Genomic DNA, 6,795 nt, shown 5'->3' with positions numbered 1-6,795 from the left:
AGGATCTGCCAGGGTTGGATCAATGATTTGATAAACTCTCTTCTGCTTTGTGACCAATCACCATGAATGCTTAAACTAAGCACGTTACACACACCAAACACACAACCTACACAGCTGTTGTAAAGCTAATTCCAAGTGAACCAGTGTTTAAAAAGCCCAGTTTGCCTGCAACAGGCTGGAAAGGAACAATAACCGACGGGAAACAATGCATGTGTCTGCACAATGACTAATGAGGGAACACCCAAGTCATTGCAACCCGAGAAAACTGATTGCAAAGGCTTTTGTTCTGTTGTTGTTCACTTATTTCAAAATGGACAATGCCTGTCATAAAATAATATGTCACTGTTAGCCATAAAGGGTAGTTTTCATTTGTGGTTCCTCATTACAGAGCAACACAGGCAAAAGAACAAGCTTCTTCCATTAAAAAGGCAACAACAACAATAATAATAATAATAATACAGTAATAATAATAATAATAATAATAACTAGAAAACATTTTTATCTAAAAAAACATATCAGGTTACACTGTTAAAAAGAATGAAAAGCCATATATCACAAAAATTTCCCCACAATGCAATTCTGCAGCAGGTCACATATAATTTAAACAATCCACTCTTTATAAATGATCCCCAAAGTCCACATCTTTAAGCTAGTCTTGCGTTTGTTAGATTTAAGTTCAAAATAACTACTAACTATATTTTAAACTCATTACAATGGCGAGAGTCATATATGCCGTTCTTCCCTGGAATACAGAGGCTGACAGAGTTAGAAATGTAAAGCCAGGAGAAATCCCTGGAGGTGGCAGCACCTTCGTGAAGTCCAGCAGTTCCCCCTGTCTGGTCTGCCTCTCATCCATCATCGGGGTAATGATTACCTCCAGGTGCAGCCAAATTTCAGGCCTGTCTTCCTCAAGGTACCTCAGGGATTTCCTGAAAATCCTCAGGTGCTACAAGCTGGAGTGTGGAAAAACAGAGAGTCATGAAGACGGAAAGCAACGATGCACCGTTCAATTCCGTCACACGACAGGAACCTTACAATGGCTCCAAAGCTGTGTAGGTCATCGGGAGTACAGATGAAAAGACCATCTTCATCACCATGTGCTTCTTTACTTTGAGGGAAACCAGGGTGACATGAGCATTTAGAGATTTATCTGTCAGGCTAACAGTTTGTTACGGCTCATCGAAAAACCTGATTGTTCAGTATCCAAACTACATCCCTGCTCTGTTTGTAAAACTCATTTCTGACACAGAATAGGACACAACGTCTCCTGGATGTAGCATTTCTCCAATTCCTCTTTCATGTTTTATGGAACCGCTGACTACCTTATAGTAGAGTGACATTTCGTTTTACAGGCACAGCTTGAACAATATGTATGTATATATACGTACAGTACTGTATGTAGCCATTATTTAACCAGATATGTCTCGTTGAGAATAAGAAATGCCAAAATTGGTGCTTGTTAAGCCAATTTCATGACAAAAACTGCTTCATTTTGTTAGTAGAAAGGCATGTGCCTGCTGAACTCAACACCAGACATGGCTCAAACTATTTCAAAACATGAAAATAATGTTTGTTTTTTTTCTTGATTAGAAAGGTTGAAACAATTGTACACAACAGACTCTAGGCATTTTGAAACTGGATCAACAGAAGTAAACTGGCTGCATTTACGTCCTGATTGCAGTCTGCAGTGTGTGGCGTTGGTGCTAGTTGGGGATTTCATCTGAAGGAAATGGAGCCAGTTTACTTTCCACTGATCCAGCTTCAAAATGCTTAATGTTTGAGTCGTATATGGTTCAAACTGTTCTAATTAAAAGAAAAATCAATATTATTTTCATGTTCTGAAGGTAGTTGGTCATAAGGGAGTTAATTTAAAATCATGTATGTATGGAAAAAAAGAAGACAAACATGGATCAGCAGTGTACAGGAAAAATGAGGAGGTGCAGAAACTAACAATGCCAGAGTTTGCAGCGACTACCTTCTAACAGATAAGGATCTTATTGTTTAAATTGTATTATCAGATTATTGGGCAGTTTCTTAGACAAGCATTCATATGAAAAATATATTACTTTTACACCCTAGCTTGGTTGTTTCCAGAATGCTAATGTTGACTTGACGCGTCTGCCAAGTTTGGTGAGTTTTTGAATATGATAAAGCCTCTAAAAAGCCACCTCTTTAGAGGGGCAGGATCGTAATAACAAACAGGATGATTACAATTGGCCTTTGCAGCGCTTAGCTGCTTGGGCCTAAAAATAGGACTAAAATACAACTTGATATTAGTCAAAGCATTTACAAAAAAAATCTTGTTTACAAGCTGATTAAGAGATTTTATACATTACAAGAGAGCATTTACTTTAACTTTAAGTCTTTCCACAGTTGATTTCAATATTTAAAATCAATAACTGTGTCTTGGCTACACATAATGCACTGTAAAAAACAAAAACAACAAAAAAACAACCAAAAAGCTTTCAAAAGGGCACTTTTTTGTCCATAGGAAAAAGAAAGGCACTCTAGCACCCCCTAGTGGTTATCTGTGCACATCCCTGAATAACTTCCAAAAGTAATTATACCCGTTGAACTTCTCACATTTTGTCAAGTTTTTGAATATGATAAAAAGAAAAAGGCAATTGTGTTGCCATTTTATGTGACAGACAAAGTAATGCATAACGGTGAAGTTGAAAGAAAAGCATTCATGGTTTTGGAATTTCTTTTACAAGTAAAAACTGAAAAGTGTGGCATGTTCAGTCACCATAAGTCAATGGTAAAGGTAAAATCACCTTTTGCTGTAAATACAACTCCAGTTCTTTTTTTTGCACAAAGTTCTTTAAATTTTGCTGCAGATCATAAATTTGATTTGGACCTGGTAATTCTACCACCATATGCCACCGTGGCGATGATGTGTTCAGGGTGAAAGCGTTTTGCATTTTGATCAAAAAGTCTAATCCCGTTCTTATCTGACCTCAGTACTTTCTAGCACAGTTTTTGTGTCCCTTGCACTGCCCAAACAAGGTTTTGTATGGATCTTTTTAAAAATAATGATTAAAAAAAGCAAGTTGTTTTTTTTTTTCCATTCCTCCATATAGTCCAGATTTGGTATTGACCAACTCCCACATCAACCAGTTCTCAATTCTCCTAATCCTAAAATGGTTGTCAAATACAAATACAAGTCACATTCACCAAATTTGTAATCATAAAGAAACATTTTCCTTTCTTCTACTTAGTTTATCACACAAACTATTAATAAAAAAAAAGAAGTTTGTGGTTAAAGGGGTTTGAATACTTGTGCAAGGCACTGTAGGTCTTGTAAAGTTGTCAGAGTCGAGCAAATTTTGATGCTGTCTGCAGAGACCGAAGCTCTTCTGCTGCATTTTCACACGTAATGATTTGTCTATCTGCATCAGTTCGACCCTCATTATCTTCCAGTGTCTGGGAGATAAGTCACTGTTCATTCTAGCCAAAATAAATGAGACATTTCACACTCCCTACATAAATCTTGGATGCTGTAGAAAGAAAGAAAGAAAGAAAGAAAGAAAGAAAGAAAGAAAGAAAGAAAGAAAGAAAGAAAGAAAGAAAGAAAGAAAGAAAGAAAGAAAGAAAGAAAGAAAGAAAGAAAGAAAGAAAGAAAAAAAAACTCTTTGGCACTGCATTGCTCTGGTCATGAAGAAAAACAATGCTTCCCACTCATCTGTTGGTTGTTAGGAAGCCCATGTTAGCTTTAATTTGAGTCTATTCAAGTATTTCACTTAAAAACAAAATCCAGGAACGCCGCTGATTTTAACCAGTATTATGAAATGCGGGATAAAACAGCAGAGCTATTTCATCATGTCAGGGTTTCATTTCTACTTTCTCAAAGAGAAGCTTTAATTACTGTGATATATGATCTGCCATTTGTGCTTATGAAGCTTTTATCTTCATCCTCATGCTTATGCTGTTTCAGTGGGTAAATACATCAAGCCCAGAACGCCAGTCAAGATTTACTGCAAGCCGTTAAGCCATAGTTAATAAAACAGATTAAAACTGAACATAAATCAAGTGCAAACATGACCTAAGTGGATGACATTCCAGGATCCTGCATCCTTATATTTAATATTTCAGGCTTCAAACTCACAAACAAGAGACAGGAGAGATTACGTTGTCAACAAATGTACAATTTATCTGCTAATTTTAGGGAGTCATAATGTGAATAGTACAGTCCGACAATATCTCTTGGCAGTTTTTGGAGTGTGAGCACTTCATGTGATTACAATGTTTGAAATCCATATGAAAGGGAAGCACATTAATGGAAAACAGTACAAACTGTACAGGCAGACTAGATTTCAACAATATGTTGAAGAATCTTTCTTCTTTCCGGGAACAGAATAAAGATTTTTCTGGTTCATGTTAGCTGCTCAGTGGCATTTAACTTTGGAGGATGGACTGACCTTTGGCTGAACATGCAAATAAGCAACTGACATTTGTTCTCTGCACAAATAACAATTTCTATTGTCTGTTGTTTTTATGCACAAATATGCATTTTGTACATTTTCTTAATTATCCTACTCAGTCGCTATTAAATGTATTACGGTATATTATTTTTAATATCTGCACACTATTTTCCTAGTCTGTAAATTTGCCCTTACAGCATAATCTATTATTTCTACTTCTGTTTTTCTGCGTTTTATTTTTGTCTGCAGGCTTCACTTTTATAGCGGTGAATTACCCCACTGGAGGACGTTGAGGGTTATTTCTATGCGAAACATTCAACTAAATCATTAAAGTTGAATAAATAAAGTTAAAATCCCTGTGACTGTGAAAGTCCTGCTTTTGCATCACTACACAGAGCTAGTGTAGAAAATTAATCTTCAAAGGCCTTTGGGGGTCCAGAAACTCGGCACTAAACGTTTTATAAAAACATGGCATTATAATCCACCAAACTTAAAGTATTCAAGTTTAACTTTGACAGTATGACCTACTGGGAGCTATCAGGGAACAATCTTCTCTGGCACTTGTGGTGGAGGTAGTGTAATGGTGTGGGCCGCCATGCACCCCCCCCACAGTGAACAGACAACAATTACATAATGTTAAATTATTTAAAATACTCCTTAAAGAAGAAGGGTCTCCATTCCATACCCCTTTATAGCACAATTTCTCATTTTGTTGAATATTCACCTCAGATAAACACTGAAAGCTTCTTTTCTGTCTCTATAATCTGGTTTAATCTCACAGTCATTCATTTTTTAGACCTAGTCATTAAAGGTGTGTAACCAATGTCCATGTAGGAAAATAAAATGAATCTGTTGGAACCTACTTACAATTTAGGCTGAGTAGAAAGAAAAATAAAACATCGGTAGCAGATTTTTTCCGTCAAATTATAAGAGGGCAGATCCTTCCTTATACAGTGTGTCTCTAATAGAAACAGCAAACGAGTCTTTAATGCAGGCCTAATGTCAGCAAACCCCCATCTACTCCCTGGCAGTGCATTATTAATGTTCAGTGTGCGGGCTTCTGAGCACAGGGGCCTCCATTCACTAATGGCTTCATTCCTCATTGTAAGATATCTGCGCGAGCCTGCTTCTCTCTCTCACACACACACACGTACACACACGCCCGCGAACACCCACCCCCACACACAAAGACGCACCCGCGCAGTTTATATTTCAAGCACAATTATTAGCCTCGATGTTATTCCGTTAAACCTCCACAGATCCTCTGATAAGGTCACGAGCCGCTCGTTGAAAGCCACGCCCTCAACCCCTCACGTCAATCAGGCGTTTCCTAATTGGATCATAGATTACTTGTGGCAGCTGTATAAAACATCAAACGAGTGATTAAATGAAATAATGAGAAAATAATAATAATTAAAATAAATAAATAAATTTTAAAAAACCCTTAATGTTGCCAAGTGGGAACGGAGGCGAGCGAGCGAGCGCGCGAGGAGCGTGATTCCGCTGTGTTCACCGAAATTATCTCTCGGCGGCTCCAGCTAATTGCTGGAGGATGTCCTCTTAACTGAGTGTGAAAAGCTGTGTCTAATTACTGCAACATTAATCAGGCATTAGCATGTTATCACAAGGTTAACTTATCTGAAGGGGGCCCAGAAGCAGCTGGAGGTGCCATTCATCCGCTGTTGCACCGAGCCGGCTGGGCCACCAGGGGTAGCGCTTGTTCTTCCTATGAACCACAATCACACACGCACACACACACCCCACTCTTCAAACTGTGAGCTGAAATCAGAGGCAACCATGTTGGACTGCACCGAGTGAGCAGCACTCACGGCCTGAGATTGCTCAGTGTGGGATGGGAATGTCCACAATCAATATGAGCTATTTCCTGCTCAGCCTGCAGCTGACATGGGTACATTTATGCTAAAGGGGGAGGGGAAGGATTTAAATTTTAAGGATGCAATCTGTTAACATCGGAGTTTGCGCGGAAAATATTCTCAAACACACACACACACACACGCGCGCGCACACAAAAAAAGAGGAAAGATCTTTACCAAACACCGCATGAGGAATTACATGGACGCAGAGGATCTGCTAAATCAATGTCAAACAATTGTGGGCTTGGTGGAGCGGCTGAGTGGAATGTAATGAAGATTGACTGGCTGGCGATTGCATCCCCCAGATTACCCCACGAGCCAAAAAAATGTGGATGCAGACAAAACAGCAGCGGTCACGTTAGGTTGTTGGAAAATATGAAACATGAAGTGTTTTTGACTTGGCGGTTTTTGTTTGAAATTGTTTTTCTCTTTTCATCTAGGTTCAGGGTTCTCAAAGTGTGGTACATGTACCACAAATGGTACATAAGCTTAATTCAGAA

Source organism: Xiphophorus hellerii, chromosome 12 (genome assembly GCF_003331165.1).
Source record: "Xiphophorus hellerii strain 12219 chromosome 12, Xiphophorus_hellerii-4.1, whole genome shotgun sequence".
In the NCBI taxonomy this organism is placed as follows: domain Eukaryota; kingdom Metazoa; phylum Chordata; class Actinopteri; order Cyprinodontiformes; family Poeciliidae; genus Xiphophorus; species Xiphophorus hellerii.
The sequence above is the reverse complement of the archived record's forward strand: the minus strand, read 5'-3'. Positions refer to the sequence as shown.